This window comes from Pelophylax lessonae (genome assembly GCF_965119305.1).
Source record: "Pelophylax lessonae genome assembly, chromosome: 1".
NCBI lineage: Eukaryota > Metazoa > Chordata > Amphibia > Anura > Ranidae > Pelophylax > Pelophylax lessonae.
In genome coordinates this window covers 711,053,624-711,071,164 of record NC_138768.1, presented here as the reverse complement: position 1 = coordinate 711,071,164, position 17,541 = coordinate 711,053,624, and positions in this window count along the sequence as shown.

The following is a 17,541-nucleotide window of genomic DNA, read 5'->3' as shown; positions in this document are numbered from 1 at the left end:
TAAGGTATTCGTGGGTTGCCAGGTGTGATGAAGATGAGGATGAGGATGGCAGGGGGTGGAGTGTTAGTAAGGAGTGATGAAGATGAGAAATATAGGGGGTGGGATATTAGTAAGGTATCAATGGGTTGCCAGGTGTGATGAAGATGAGGATGAGGATGACAGGGGAGAAAGATAGAAAAAAAGAAAACACACAGAAATGGAGAAAGAAGAATCACAAATATGAAAAAAATAAAACATAACACATTTTGGCATGATCTGTATTATTTATGAATTTAGAAATTGGGAAATAAATGTATTTTTAAAAGTTTAGAAATCTCTATGACCTCAATATGCACGTCTGCCGACTGTAACTGATGCTGTTGAGAAGTCAAAAAAGAACATTGCAAAAACATGTACAGTACAGGAGTGTTATCTCCCCTTACTGTGTCCCCTTTTATGGCAGGCGGATCATCCATCAATAAATATGTGACATCCCACTGTGTTCTTTTTTAGTTACTGGGCATGGAGGAGGGAGGGACTGGACTGTCATTTAGGATCTGTATACATTCCCAAATGTGTGATGTTAATGCCATGTGACCTGAATAGCTCAGCTAAAGCCAGGAAGTGTACTGTCCAGCAATAGAGACCAAACTGAGCATGTGCAGCTGAACTACACTTACTGTGCTCTGAACCTATCTGGTGTCTGCTCATTCTTTAGCCATACATACAACAGAGAGGTGACTTTTCTTTTACCCCATCACCCTGTAAGCAAATAATTTAAAAAGTAATAAGAGCTTGTGTAAAAATGTTCCTATTCTGGTGACTGGTAAGGTAACTATGTAATTGTAGGGAGTTCTTCACTGTAAAGGTGGTGAGAATGTGGAACTCTCTTCCACAATTGGTGGTTGCTGAGGGGAGTATGGCTACTTTTAAAAGACTTTTGGACATGCATCTCACAGATCACACCATTCAGGGTTATGGGAAATGATCAAGCCACCGACACACTCGAGAATATCTAGAGACTGGGATCACTATAGAGGAGATACAGCAAGCATTAAAAGCAATGAAACCCGGGAAAGCACCAGGACCGGATGGTCTAACGACACAATATTATCAGTCGTTGATCCACATTTTAGGCCCTTATATGATAAAATTATATAATGCAACAGATCTAGACGGGAAGCTGACTAGAGATACACTTACAGCCCATATCTCATTAATATTAAAGGAGGGTAAGGATCCAGCTTCATGTAGCAGCTATAGACCAATATCTTTATTAAATGTGGATTTAAAGCTATTTACCAAAATCCTAGCAAATAGGTTGGCAAGATTCCTCCCAAGTTTAGTTCATCTAGACCAGGTAGGCTTTATGACATCAAGGGAAGCAAGAGATAATACTACAAGAATTCTTAACCTGATACAAATAGTAAAAGAAAAAAAGACCCCTGTGTAGTGCTAAGTACGGATGCAGAGAAGGCATTTGATCGGGTGGGTTGGCCTTTTCTGTTTTCCGTGCTCAGATACATTGGACTGGGGGAAGCTATGCTAGAAAAAATAACTAGAGTATATACAGAGCCGATAGCTAGAGTGAAGGCTAATGGTTTATTATCGGACGCATTTCCAATAAGAAATGGCACAAGACAGGGGTGTCCATTGTCACCCCTCCTGTTTGCCTTGACATTAGAGCCTTTTTTATGTAGGGTTCGATTAAATCAAGATATTGAAGGTGTAAGGATAAAGGAGAAGCAATATAAGATAGCTGCTTATAGATGATGATTTATTATTTTCTCTAACTAACCCGGTTATCTCACTGCCGAATCTGTTACAAGAGTTTAAAAAATTTAGTGCTATGTCTTATCTGAAAATTAATTTTGGGAAATCAGAGGCAATGGGAGTGGGGATTACCACGACCCAAGTGAATTTATTGAAAAGTAGTTTTGGCTTTAAATGGAATGATGAGGCGGTGAAATACCTGGGGACATAATAACCGGCAAAGTTAACACAGGTGTACGATCTCAATTTTCTGCCCTTGCTGGCAATGACTAGGAGGCTTTTAGAACAATGGCATGGAGGGATGCTTTAATGGTTTGGTAAATGTAATTTATTAAAGATGACAGTTTTACCAAAATTTCTGTACTTGCTGCGAGCGTTACCGGTTAAGATCCCGAGTGTTTTCTTTAAGGCAGCACATTCCCTATTTGTGAAATATATCTGGTCCCATAAAAGACCACGAATAGCACGTAGAATTTTAACTTTACCAAAGAAAAAGGGAGGGTTGGTATTCCCGGATATCCGTGCATATTATCAGGCTGCTCATGTGAGTAGGGTCTTAGATTGGTGGCATCATTCGGAAAATAAACTTTGCACACAAATTGACCAGGCACAAATGGAGATAGACTTGAAGAGAGCTATATGTTGCTTTCAGTCATTACCTAAAGATTTGAAACATCACCCAATAATAGGAAACACACTACGCATATGCACACAATCAAATACATATATTAAATTGACAAGGAATGAGTCCCCTTTGTTCCCAATATTTGGGAACCCCCAGTTTATCCCGGGTTTAGATGTCAGACAGTTTACAATATTAAGGGAAAAGAAGCAGGAACAAGCTTTGTCATTTTTGATACAAAAAAAATGGCCTTCAATTAACCAATTGATCGATAGAAATGGAACATATAGTATGCCTTTTTGGCAAGCAGTTCAACTACATCATTACTTGGCCTCAATACCGAACTCGGGAAGTTTTGGTAGAACATTAACGAGATTTGAACAATATTGTGTAAAGCCAGGGAATTTATTACATACATTATCAATCGCTTATGGTCTGTTGACGAATCCGGAAGAGCAACCAGAGCTTCCATGGGTGGAAAAATGGGGAAGGGACTTGGAATGTGACTTAACAAATGAACAGATCCAGAGGATATTAAGGTTTGCCTTTAAACCATCCAGTTGTACTAAAATTCAGGAGATGAATTACAAGCTTATAATGAGATGGTATATTACACCCAAGAAAATACATAACTGGTATACGAGGGAAACCAATATCTGCTGGAGATGTAGAAAAGAAGTAGGCACACTGTTCCATATCCTCTGGACCAGTGTTGATATAAAGCCATTCTGGGCGGGAGTGAAGACCATAATTCAGAAATTTACTGAATATAAAATAGAAGAAAAAAAACATTTTTTCTTGATGCATTTGTCGGATATACCAGCAGGGAAATATGAAAGTTCCATTATCCCCCACTTGGTGAATGCGGCAAAGGCATGCATTCCAGGAAACTGGAAAAAAATACAACCTCCCTCGATAGCGGAATGGATAAATAGAGTAGAGGATATTAGGAGAATGGAAGAGTTAATTGCATCATCACAAAATAGACAGGAAAAGTATAAGAAAATTTGGGATTTATGGAACAATTTGGTGGTCTCTGAGGAAGGGAAACAATTTACAATAGGATAAGTTGAGGAAAATAAGTTTGGAGAGGTAATGAGTCCTTTCAATCGCTGGTTGTGGATTATTATGGAATTTGTTTTTTTTTTTGTTTTTTTGTGGGTTAATGAAGGGTGGGAGGGAGGGAAAAAGGGGAGGGCATAAAAAGAAAAGGAAGGGATATAGAATAAGTAAAGTAAAAAAGAGCTGTTATAATAATTGTTAAGTTGGAGATGTATTTTATACCAAAAATGCTAATGTATGTATTATTGAAATTCCTGAATAAAACTTATATTTGAAAAAAAAAAAAAAAAAAAGCCACCGACACACATACACACACATACACACACACACACACACACACACACACACATACACACCTGTACAGGTTGAACTTAACGGACTGTTGTCTTTATTCAACCTCAACTACTATGTAACTACTATGTAAGTCCAGAATGAAAGTGTCTTAATATGACAATCCTGCTGTAGGGCAGCTCTAGTTTTCATCAAACCTGCATAAAATTAATGTTTAGCCAACAGAGCAGCACCACCATTCCAAGTAGGAATCATTTTGCTATTTAACCCAGGTGGAAAATGCAGACTGTTTGCTAAGGAGGTAAGGGGGCCAGGCACAGAGAACATTTTATATTTTAGGGCCATCTGATAGAATATCTGTAATATAGCTCCCATGGACAGGTGTTGTAATAAAGCAGTAGGGTAACTCAACAATGGATTCCGAGGGGCGTAAGCTAACAGAATTTGAGAAAAAAATCATTCCAACCTGACCTAGTATTTGTTGTCTGCATGGCAATTGCAGTCATCAATTCTGGCAGTGTGGGAAGCATAGTAATATTATTTGAAGTCCGGGAGAACCATGCCTCCCTTGGCTTTAGATTTGATGATCAATTGTAATGTGATGTGGGGTCTTTTGTGTTCCCACACAATTTTGGTTTGTATGGATTGTAGGTGTTTGAGACAACTAGAAGGAATGAGGATAGGTAGTGTGTGCATGACATACTGTATTACAATCTAGGCAATATTATCATTTTAACTATGGCTGCTCTTGCAAATCAGGCACAATTTTTAAGCAACTAGTTTTAGATTTTTCAAATTTTTAGTTTTAAGTGCCCTAATTAAGGGGAGGAAGTTATGTGTAGGTAATTTAGGACAATGGGTTCCCATTTATATAGACACATTTGCTGTGTATCAGGTGAGGGAAATATTTAAAGCCTCTGACTTACTGTAATTAATCTTCAAATTAGAGACATAACCAAAACTTGATTCTCTGCCATTTACCGCCAGACCTTTTATAGAAGGATAATGGCCCTGATAAATGGATCTAGTTTTATAATAAATAATGTGGGAACAAGGGGCAACCTTGTGTTTTATTTTATTTCCAGCAGTAGGACCTTGACATAGAGAAGAAATCCAGGACAATATTTTCATTCTAAGGCCAATATGACCACAAGTAGCCAACATATAATCCCACACAACCCTGTCGAAGGCCTTCTCTGCGTCCGTAGACAGGAGAATGCCTCCTATCATGTCTAGTCACATTGTATACATTAAATTAATTTCTTTGGTTATGTTGTCTCAAGGCCTGGCATGAACACAACTTGTTCAGAGCCTATAATCTGGAGTAAGAGCAATCTGAGGCAATTGGCCAGGATTTTTGCCAGAAAGTTTTATGTCTAAATTTGGTATTAAAATGTGCCTTTAATTGGCACATCTTTGTTAGGTTTTGGGATTACTGTAATATGTGCTTGTAAAAAGGACAGTGGGATCAGGGCTGGCCTTTGGGGTGTGCGAGTTGTGCGGCCGCACAGGGCGCCATGAGCAACATGGGCGCCGTGCGGTCATCACAGCTCGCAGTCAGTTGCTCCTGATGATCTGGCCACACAGCGGGAGGTAAGCGGCGACCGCAGCCTGGACAGGGTTAACACAGGCCGCAGCCGCTGCTCACCTCCCGCTGTGCGGCTGTGCATGTGTCTCCTTCTCCTATGGCTGCATGGCTGAGCTGTGTATATCTCACACAGCTCAGCCTCAGAGCCCCCTGCTGCCAGATCCCCTCCTCATCTCTGTGAAGATGCCAGAGGAGAGAGATCGTCAGCTCCTCCTCCTCTTGCCCCTTCTCCTCCTGGTGTGCCCCGGAAGTTTAAAATCAGAAGAAGAAAAGAAAAGCTGCAGACAGTCTGAGCCTCCATATCTGGGGTAAGTAAGCTCTCTCTTCTGCCTCAGTATATAAAAGAAATGTAAGGGGGGCTCTGTGTGTGAGGGGTCTCTGATGTAAGGGGGGCTCTGTGTGTAGGGGGGTCTCTGATGTAAGGGGGGCTCTGTGTGTGGGGGAGGGGGGTCTCTGATGTAAGGGGGGGGGGCTCTGTGTGTGTGGGGTCTCTGATGTAAGGGGGGCTCTGTGTGTGGGGGGGTCTCTGATTTAAGAGGGGCTCTGTGGGGGGCCTCTGATGTAAGGGGGGCTCTGTGGGGGGTCTCTGATGTAAGAGGGGGCTCTGTGGGGGGTCTCTGATGAAAGAGGGGGCTCTGTGTGGGGGTCTCTGATTTAAGAGGGGGCTCTGTGGGGGGGTCTCTGATGTAACGGGGGCTCTGTGGGGGGGACTCTGATGTAAGAGGGGGCTCTGTGGGGGTCTCTGATGTAAGAGGGGGCTCTGTGGGGAGTCTCTAATGTAAGAGGGGGCTCGGTGTGGGGGTCTGATGTAAGAGTTGGCTCTTTGGAGGGTCTCTAATGTAAGAGGGGGCTCTGTGCGGGGGTCTCTGATGTAAGTGGGACTCTGTGCTGAGCTCTCTGATGTAAGGGGGCTCTGTGCGGGGGTCTCTTATGTAAGGGGGCTCTGTGCGGGGGTCTCTGATGTAAGGGGAACTCTGTGGGGGGGGTCTCTGATGTAAGAGGGGGCTCTGTTCAGGGGTCTCTGATGTAAGGGGGGCTCTGTGGGGGGTCTCTGATGTGATAGGGGGCTCTGTGCAGGGGTCTCTGATGTAAGGGGGGCTCTGTGAGAATCTCTGATGTAAGGGGGCTCTGTGGGGGGTCTCTGATGTAAGGGGGGGCTCTGTGAGGGTCTCTGATGTAAGGAGGGCTCTATGAAGGTCTGTGATGTAAGGGAGCTCTGTGAGGGGTCTCTGATGTAAGGGGGGGCTCTATGAGGGTCTCTGATGTAAGGGGGCTCTGTGGGGGTCTCTGATGTAAGGGGGGCTCTGTGAGGGTCTCTGATGTAAGGGGGGTTCTAAGGGGGGTCTCGGATGTAAGGGGGGGTCTCTAATGTAAGGGTGGCTAGGTTATTAGTGATCATAAAAAAGTTCCAAGAAAAGTCCAATGAAGTGCAAAAAAGGTGCAAGAAAATGTGCAAATAATTATTTATGGTGACAAATCTTCAACGGAAGGTGTGAGCCAAAAAACACTGTTTGTGCTGCTTCCAGCAATCACCCCAAATTGACTCACCAGACTTAAATAAAGCCTATGTATTTTATGGAATCACGCTATGTTGATTCATTTTTTGCACATTGTAGAGGTTATGCATATTTAATTGTTATTTATTTTGTAGTGGTTTATGATATGTATACTGTAGTAGCCATGCAGATCTAATTATTAATTTTGCACTGTGCACTTTTTACAACAGAAACAGATTTGGGTGATATATTTATATATAATTTTAGGGTAAATACTTAGAGTATTTCTGCACTGATTTTTTCCCTGTTTTTATCTTGCTGCTGCACCCACTTGCAGTCAATTAGCAGCATTTATACTCTTAAAAACTTTTTCAATCGATACAGCCATGTTTAGAGGGGCGAGGGTCAAGGCCGGCCCAGAGTGGGATGATCAGTGAGTTGCTGAGTATAGAGTCTGCAAGAGAAGAGTCAGTCCATCAAGTCCTGGGCTTTTGTTAGGTTTTAATGCTTTAATGGGCTGTAGCAATTCCTCCTCTTCTGTAGGCCATTCCATGGCATCTATGTCTTTAGCATTTAAAACGGTGAGCTTACTGTGTAGTAGGTAATCTTTAATAGTTTCTCCCTGTCGCCCTGCAGAACAGCCAGTGTATGCTGGGGGGGGGGGGGGGCAAACTATATAGTTATATAGGCTGTGAATCTGTTCCACGATTTTATTAGTGGCATATTCTAATTTACCTCCTTGTTTCGAATTCCATAGATATTATTGGACAACGTAGCATCCTTTAGAGCTCTTGCCAAGAATTTGTCCCTGTTATCTTCATATTCATGGTAGATCCCTTTTCGTAAGAATAAAATGTGTTTTACTTTAAGATCTAACATCACCTGGAGCAGCTTGTGTGTTTCTAAAAGATCAGTCGCTGTATGAATGGCCAATGAATGTTTATGATGTAGTTTTCATTTTGAAATTTCATCACCTAGGTCCGCAATCTTACGGTCTCTGTCCTTTTTATGTTTGGCACCCCATTTAATAAATTCACCTTGAATGGTACATTTATACGTCTCCCAAGTTATCAACAGGGCTATCTCAATGCTAGAGTTGTGGGAGAAGTATGTAGCAGTTGCTTTGATATACACTACTACCCAAATAAGAACAGACATGGCTATATACGTGTCAAAATAAGTGGCCAGTATGAGAAAAATAAAAGACAAATAGCGCCCTACCAGATTTTTTTCACCCCCTGTGTGCCATTGCAGAGATTTCTCTTCACTTCATGCCTCATAGCCAAACAAGAAGTAAAAGGAAATCCTTGCAAATTAGGGGAATTCCATGGGGATCCCCAGGTCATCAGAATTAGTGTCCCCATGGGAAGATTTCCCCCCTTTTTTACTTTTCTGGGGACAAAACTAAATTTGGGATTTTCTTTCACTTTCACTTTCAATGAAAATGGTAAACAGGACAAATAGAGAGGATGAATCTCCTTAACAGGAGCATAGACAGCAATAAAAAGTGACAAGCAATCTAATCCCTCTCCACTCTACCCAAAACTAAAATAAAAAGTTTTTCTTTGGTTATACTTTAACTCTAGCTGTAGTAAGTTTAGATGTAGTTCACATTCAAAATTCTAAAACAGTACTATTACTTGTGAGGTGTGGAAGGAACCATAAGTGGCAGCCTACCACAAATACTAGTAAAATAACCTAAATATGGAGCAGCCTCTGACATATGAAGTGCACACTGAGTCCCTTAAAGTCTCCCTCCGACTGCCAACAGGCAAAACTAGCTGTGGGTAGAATGTATACTACTACTCTAAAGTGCAGGTATATACACTCATCAAGCCATGGTGGAGTATCTGTATCTTTCTCTAGTCTCAAAATGGTTTTGTCTCTCTGCTTTCCCACCTTCTCTGCAGAAGCCATCTTTTCAGTTAAGATTAGGAGATCGGCATCCTTGAGGTATGTAATAGCCGCAGAGAAACGGTGCTTAATTCCTGCAGCAATAGCAATCATGGCAGTGTATATAAGGGGTTTATCAGTTAGTAGATCCTCTGAGGCTAATTGTTACTCCTCACTTAAATCCTCCTCTGGGAGGAAGGTCACCATCTTTCCTGCCAGAGTTCTGGTCCATTAAGAGGATTGTGACTTAACCACTTGCCGACCAGTCACGTTGACTGTACTGCGGCAAAGTGGTTCGTTATCGTCTGGCGACGTAGACCTACGTCACCAGAAATTGCCCTCTCTCGGCGGTGCACGTGTGCCGCCGGAGGCTCGCTACCGCTGTATTTAGTTACAGCGGGAGTCGGGCCAGGGGGGAGCGGCCGTGATCGAGTGTGGAGACCCGCCCGCTTGTGTAAACACAAGCGGTCGGATCTCCTAAGTGACAGACAGGGTCAGATTGCAGGGTTCAGCATAGCTGAACCTGCGATCTGTCCCTGTGTCATTCAGTCACCTCCCCCCACACACGTCAGTAAGCACCAGGCATACATTAACCCCTTGATCACCAATAAAAAATTAACCCCTTCCCTGCCAGTGTAATTTTTACAATAACAGTGCATATGTATAGCACTGATTACTGTAGTAATGTCACTGGTACCCCCAAAAGTGTCAAAAATGTCAGTCAAGGGTCCGATCTGTCTGCCGCAATGTCGCAGTCCCGCAAAAAAAATCGCAGATCGCCGCCATTACTCGTTTAAAAAAAAACACCAAAAATGACAGAAATCTTTCCCTTAGTTAGTAAACGCAATAACTTTTGCGCAAACCAATCAAAATACGCTTATTACAAAATTTTTTTACCAAAAATATGTAGCAGAAAATAAATTGGCCTAAAATGACAAAAAATTTTGATTTTTAAATTTTTTTGGGGGGGGGGGGGGAATTTCATATAAAAAAATGTGAAAAATATTGTTATTTTTTCAAAATTGTCGCTGTTTTTTTGTTTATAGCGCAAAAAGTAAAAATCACACAGGTGATCAAATACCACCAAAAGAAAGGGAAAAAAAGGACGTAAATTTTGTTTGGGTACGGCATTGCATGACCCCGCAATTGTCAGTTAAAATTAGCACAGTGCCGAATCGCAAAAAGTGGCCTGGATGTAAGACAGCAAAATCATCCGGTGGTAAAGTGGTTAAAGACATTGGAGATATTCCAGGTAGAAGAGGCAATTGAGAAGCGGTGCTGGAGAGTCAGGGAGGGTTGCTTAATAAACTTGCCCACCTCGCAGCTGTCGGGAGGCCAGGAAGCCAAAAGAAAGGCTGCTGGCTTCATGAAGCTTCTCTAATGTGCAGCCATCCAGCTTACAGTCCAAGCCACATCCTCCAGTAACATTATTTTTTGATATATGTGTGTGGTTAGGAAGTTTTAGCTATGTATCCAAGTTGGAATATTGAAAGTCCCTTAAATTGTCTGCATCACAGTTCAATATTACTGCAATGATGCCCCCAGGACATTATATTAGGGGTACTTCCTAAATTTCACTTCTCTTCTGTGGCAAATAGTTAGCACTTTCCTTGACATTTTATAAAAATACCAGTTACAGATTTAATTCCTGATTAGTGTTGAGCGAACACGGACTGTATTATTCGTGTTCGTACCGAATAATTGGATTTTTTGTACCCGAACACGGACACGGACACTTTACTGTATGTTCGGGTAAAAATCCGTGTTCGGTCGTTTTATTTCCGGGTTTTGCATGCTTTGGCGCTCTTTTCATGGCGGGCTTTCAACAGCCAATCAACAATCGTTTAACTGGTGTGCCTTAAGCCATCCCAGCCATGCCTGCAAATGTCTCAGTAGCTGTGATTGGCCGTCTGAAGCATGTGACCAAGTCTTTATAAGTTCGAGGCAGCCGCAGCGGCGTCATTATGCTGCTTAGATTCAGGGACAGAGCACACATCAACGTGCTGGCTGCTGATTAGGGAAAGATAGGCAGGAAAAAAACATTTGTGTCCGGATAGAATTGAGGGACAGGTCGGAGTGTTTAGGCAGGGCGAGTTGTAGGCATTTTAGGGATAGAGTCTGCTGAATTATATAGGGTCAGTGTCTTCTACAAACTACAATCGATATTGCTGTGTGGGGGGTGGGGTCTGCACTCAATCCTGATCTACGATCTCTTCTCAATCCTGTTAGGGACAGAGTCTGCTGAATTTTAGGGAAACTGTGTTCTACAAACTACAATCGATATTGCTGTGTGGTGTGGGATTGGAGATAGGCAGGTGTCAGTGATCCACATCCATTTTTCTGTGTGTGAGCTGCAGTGAACACAATCTTTTTGGGCTGCAGTGAACACAATCTTTTTGGGCTGCAGTGAACACAATCTTTTTGGGCTGCAGTGAACACAATCTTTTTGGGGTGCAGTGAACAAAATCTTTTTGGGGTGCAGTGAACACAATCCTTTTTGGTGTGCAGTGAACACAATCTTTGTGGGGTGCAGTGAACAAAATCCTTTGTGGGGTGCAGTGAACACAATCTTTTTGGGGTGCAGTGAACAAAATCCTTTTTGGGGTGCAGTGAACAACATCCTTTTTGGGGTGCAGTGAACACAATCTTTTTGGGGTGCAGTGAACAAAATCCTTTGTGGGGTGCAGTGAACACAATCTTTTTGGGGTGCAGTGAACACAATCTTTTTGGGGTGGAGTGAACAACATCCTTTTTGGGGTGCAGTGAACAAAATCCTTTTTGGGGTGCAGTGAACAAAATCATTTTTGGGGTGCAGTGAACACAATCTTTTTGGGGTGCAGTGAACACAATCTTTGTGGGGTGCAGTGAACACAATCTTTTTGGGGTGGAGTGAACAACATCCTTTTTGGGGTGCAGTGAACAACATCCTTTTTGGGGTGCAGTGAACACAATCTTTTTGGGGTGCAGTGAACACAATCTTTGTGGGGTACAGTGAACAGAATCTTTGTGGGGTGCAGTGAACACAATCTTTGGGGGGTACAGTGAACACAATCTTTGTGAGGTGCAGTGAACACAATCTTTGTGGGGTGCAGTGAACACAATCATTGTGGGGTGCAGTGAACTCAATCTTTGTGGGGTACAGTGAACACAATCTCATACTGAAGGTTTGAGGGTGCTGCCTGTTCCATACTCCCCCTACTCCTCATCTAGCCTTTTAGGGGTACAAACAATAGTAATTGGGGCCTAGTGTGGTTGTGTACGTGTGATATACATACACTTTTTTGGGATCATATTTTCTATTCCGCTATTTAATCAAAAACCTTTGGGGATCAGTTAAATTGGGGGATAGTCTGTGTTGGTACGTGTGAGAGAGATCCACCTTTCCAAGTTGTTGGGGTTCATCTCATACTTCTGAAGGTTTGAGGGTGCTGCCTGTTCCATACTCCCCCTACTCCTAGCCTTTTAGGGGTACAAACAATAGTAATTGGGGCCTAGTGTGGTTGTGTACGTGTGATATACATACACTTTTTTGGGATCATATTTTCTATTCCGCTATTTAATCAAAAACCTTTGGGGATCAGTTAAATTGGGGGATAGTCTGTGTTGGTACGTGTGAGAGAGATCCACCTTTCCAAGTTGTTGGGGTTCATCTCATACTTCTGAAGGTTTGAGGGTGCTGCCTGTTCCATACCCCCCCTACTCCTAGCCTTTTAGGGGTACAAACAATAGTAATTGGGGCCTAGTGTGGTTGTGTACGTGTGATATACATACACTTTTTTGGGATCATATTTTCTATTCCGCTATTTAATCAAAAACCTTTGGGGATCAGTTAAATTGGGGGATAGTCTGTGTTGGTACGTGTGAGAGAGATCCACCTTTCCAAGTTGTTGGGGTTCATCTCATACTTCTGAAGGTTTGAGGGTGCTGCCTGTTCCATACCCCCCCTACTCCTCATCTAGCCTTTTAGGGGTACAAACAATAGTAATTGGGGCCTAGTGTGGTTGTGTACGTGCGAGATACATACACTTTTTTTGATCATATTTCCTATTCCGCTATTCAATAAAAACCTTTGAGGATCAATTGAATTGCGGGATAGTCTGTGTCGGTACGTGTGAGAGAGATCCACCTTTCCAAGTTGTTGGGGTTCATCTCATACTTCTGAAGGTTTGAGGGTGCTGCCTGTTCCATACCCCCCCTACTCCTCATCTAGCCTTTTAGGGGTACAAACAATAGTAATTGGGGCCTAGTGTGGTTGTGTACGTGCGAGATACATACACTTTTTTTGATCATATTTCCTATTCCGCTATTCAATAAAAACCTTTGAGGATCAATTGAATTGCGGGATAGTCTGTGTCGGTACGTGTGAGAGAGATCCACCTTTCCAAGTTGTTGGGGTTCATCTCATACTTCTGAAGGTTTGAGGGTGCTGCCTGTTCCATACCCCCCCTACTCCTCATCTAGCCTTTTAGGGGTACAAACAATAGTAATTGGGGCCTAGTGTGGTTGTGTACGTGCGAGATACATACACTTTTTTTGATCATATTTCCTATTCCGCTATTCAATAAAAACCTTTGAGGATCAATTGAATTGCGGGATAGTCTGTGTCGGTACGTGTGAGAGAGATCCACCTTTCCAAGTTGTTGGGGTTCATCTCATACTTCTGAAGGTTTGAGGGTGCTGCCTGTTCCATACCCCCCCTACTCCTCATCTAGCCTTTTAGGGGTACAAACAATAGTAATTGGGGCCTAGTGTGGTTGTGTACGTGCGAGATACATACACTTTTTTTGATCATATTTCCTATTCCGCTATTCAATAAAAACCTTTGAGGATCAATTGAATTGCGGGATAGTCTGTGTCGGTACGTGTGAGAGAGATCCACCTTTCCAAGTTGTTGGGGTTCATCTCATACTTCTGAAGGTTTGAGGGTGCTGCCTGTTCCATACCCCCCCTACTCCTCATCTAGCCTTTTAGGGGTACAAACAATAGTAATTGGGGCCTAGTGTGGTTGTGTACGTGCGAGATACATACACTTTTTTTGATCATATTTCCTATTCCGCTATTCAATAAAAACCTTTGAGGATCAATTGAATTGCGGGATAGTCTGTGTCGGTACGTGTGAGAGAGATCCACCTTTCCAAGTTGTTGGGGTTCATCTCATACTTCTGAAGGTTTGAGGGTGCTGCCTGTTCCATACCCCCCCTACTCCTCATCTAGCCTTTTAGGGGTACAAACAATAGTAATTGGGGCCTAGTGTGGTTGTGTACGTGCGAGATACATACACTTTTTTTGATCATATTTCCTATTCCGCTATTCAATAAAAACCTTTGAGGATCAATTGAATTGCGGGATAGTCTGTGTCGGTACGTGTGAGAGAGATCCACCTTTCCAAGTTGTTGGGGTTCATCTCATACTTCTGAAGGTTTGAGGGTGCTGCCTGTTCCATACCCCCCCTACTCCTCATCTAGCCTTTTAGGGGTACAAACAATAGTAATTGGGGCCTAGTGTGGTTGTGTACGTGCGAGATACATACACTTTTTTTGATCATATTTCCTATTCCGCTATTCAATAAAAACCTTTGAGGATCAATTGAATTGCGGGATAGTCTGTGTCGGTACGTGTGAGAGAGATCCACCTTTCCAAGTTGTTGGGGTTCATCTCATACTTCTGAAGGTTTGAGGGTGCTGCCTGTTCCATACCCCCCCTACTCCTCATCTAGCCTTTTAGGGGTACAAACAATAGTAATTGGGGCCTAGTGTGGTTGTGTACGTGCGAGATACATACACTTTTTTTGATCATATTTCCTATTCCGCTATTCAATAAAAACCTTTGAGGATCAATTGAATTGCGGGATAGTCTGTGTCGGTACGTGTGAGAGAGATCCACCTTTCCAAGTTGTTGGGGTTCATCTCATACTTCTGAAGGTTTGAGGGTGCTGCCTGTTCCATACCCCCCCTACTCCTCATCTAGCCTTTTAGGGGTACAAACAATAGTAATTGGGGCCTAGTGTGGTTGTGTACGTGCGAGATACATACACTTTTTTTGATCATATTTCCTATTCCGCTATTCAATAAAAACCTTTGAGGATCAATTGAATTGCGGGATAGTCTGTGTCGGTACGTGTGAGAGAGATCCACCTTTCCAAGTTGTTGGGGTTCATCTCATACTTCTGAAGGTTTGAGGGTGCTGCCTGTTCCATACCCCCCCTACTCCTCATCTAGCCTTTTAGGGGTACAAACAATAGTAATTGGGGCCTAGTGTGGTTGTGTACGTGCGAGATACATACACTTTTTTTGATCATATTTCCTATTCCGCTATTCAATAAAAACCTTTGAGGATCAATTGAATTGCGGGATAGTCTGTGTCGGTACGTGTGAGAGAGATCCACCTTTCCAAGTTGTTGGGGTTCATCTCATACTTCTGAAGGTTTGAGGGTGCTGCCTGTTCCATACTCCCCCTACTCCTCATCTAGCCTTTTAGGGGTACAAACAATAGTAATTGGGGCCTAGTGTGGTTGTGTACGTGTGATATACATACACTTTTTTTGGATCATATTTTCTATTCCGCTATTCAATAAAAACCTTTCTAGGGCAAGATCTTAAATTACAGAAATATGAGGAGACCGTCAAATAAGGGCCGTGGCCTGGGTCGTGGTGCTGCTGGTAGAGCTCCTGTTGCAAGGAGAGGACATGGTCGATCTGTGCCAGCTACACGCACAAGTGAAACACCTTCCTCAAGTGTGAGTAGGCGACAGAACCTGCATCAGTATTTGGTAGGGCATCAAACGCCCCTAGAAGTGATGAGGCCAGAACAAGTTGAGGCGATAGTAGATTGGTTTGCTGCTGACAGTGCCTCCAGTTCCTTCACATTGTCTCCCACCCAGTCTACTGCAGAAAGGTCAGAGTTGGCACCTGCAGCCAATGTCCAACCGTCTTTCACCTCACCCCCTTGCAAATCAGGCCAGCAGTCTGAGCCCCAAGCCATACAGCAGTCTCTTATTCTTTTTGAGGACTCTGTCAGCAGGGTTTCCCAGGGCCATCCACCTAGCCCTGCCCCAGAAGTGGAAGAGATTGAGTGCAGCGATGCCCAACCACTTATTTCTCAAGATGAGTACATGCAAGGATCATCGCAGCACGTCTCCGATGATGACGAAACGCAGGTGCCAACTGCTGCGGCGTTCAGCATTGTGGAGACCGACAAGGAGGGCAGGGGTGAAGACTGGGTGGAAGATGATGTGGAGGACGATGAGGTCCTCGACCCCACATGGAATGAACGTCATGCAGGTGAACTGAGTAGTTTGGAGGAAGAGGCGGTGGTCGCACAGAGCCACCAGCACAGCAGAAGAGGGAGCAGGGTGCAGAAGCGGAGCGGCCGTGCCCTAGACACTACGCCCGCTACTGCCCAACGCAGCAAGGGAACGAGCGCACCAAAGTCAGCTCAAAGGAGTTCTCTAGCGTGGAAGTTCTTTAGAAAATGTGCTGATGACAGGACACGAGTGGTTTGCACCCTGTGCAATCAGAGCTTGAAGCGAGGCATGAACCTTCTCAACCTGAGCACAACCTGCATGATCAGGCATCTAAGTGCAAAGCACGAGCTGCAGTGGAGTACACACCTTCAAAACCAAGAAACGTCTCTGGCTCATCCTGCTTCCTCTTCTGCTGCAGTCTCGGCCGCTCCAGCCACATCTGTAGTGATACCGGCACCTGCCACCCCGCAAACAGACGATCTGTCAGCAACACCACCACCTGGGTCACCAACAACCATCTCCACAATGTCCCGTGGAAGCGTTCAGCTTTCCATCTCCCAAACACTTGAGAGGAAGAGGAAGTACCCCCCTACCCACCCGCGATCCCTGGCCCTGAATGCCAGCATTTTAAAATTATTGGCCTTTGAAATGCTGTCATTCCGTCTGGTGGAGACGCACAGTTTTAAAAACCTTATGTCGGTGGCTGTCCCACAGTACGTCGTGCCCAGCCGCCACTACTTTTCCAGGCAAGCCATCCCTTCCCTGCACAACCAAGTGGGGGAAAAAATCAGGTGTGCACTGCGCAACGCCATCTGTGCCAAGGTCCACCTAACTACGGATACGTGGACCAGTAAGCACGGTCAGGGGCGTTATATCTCCCTAACGGCACACTGGGTAAATGCAGTGGCGGATGGGCCTGAGGCGGATAGCAATTTGGCGCATGTCCTTCCACCACCGAGGATTGCAGGGCGCTTCAGTTTGCCTCCTGTTCCTAACTCCTCCTACTCCGCTTCCTCATCCTCTACCGCCTCCTCATCCGGACAGCGTAACACCTTCACCACCAACTTCAGCACGGCCAGGGGTAAACGACAGCAGGCAGTTTTACAACTTGCCTGTTTGGGGGACAAACCACACACCGCGCAGGAGTTGTGGAGGAGCATGGAACAGCAGACAAATGAGTGGTTGCTGCCAGCGAGCCTCAAGCCCGGCCTGGTGGTGTGCGATAACGGGCGAAATCTCATAGCAGCTCTGGGCCTAGCCGGTTTGACGCACATCCCTTGCCTGGCGCATGTGCTGAATTTGGTGGTGCAGAGGTTCCTTAAAAACTACCCCGATATGTCAGAGCTGCTGCAGAAAGTGCGGGCCGTTTGTGCGCACTTTCGGCGTTCTCACCCTGCTGCTGCTCGCCTGGCAGCGCTGCAGCGTAACTTCGGCCTTCCCGCTCACCGCCTCATATGTGACGTGCCCACAAGGTGGAACTCCACCTTGCACATGCTGGAAAGACTGTGCGAGCAGCAGCAGGCCATAGTGGAGTTTCAGCTGCAGCACGCACGCATGAGTCGCTCTGCGGAACAGCACCACTTCACCACCAATA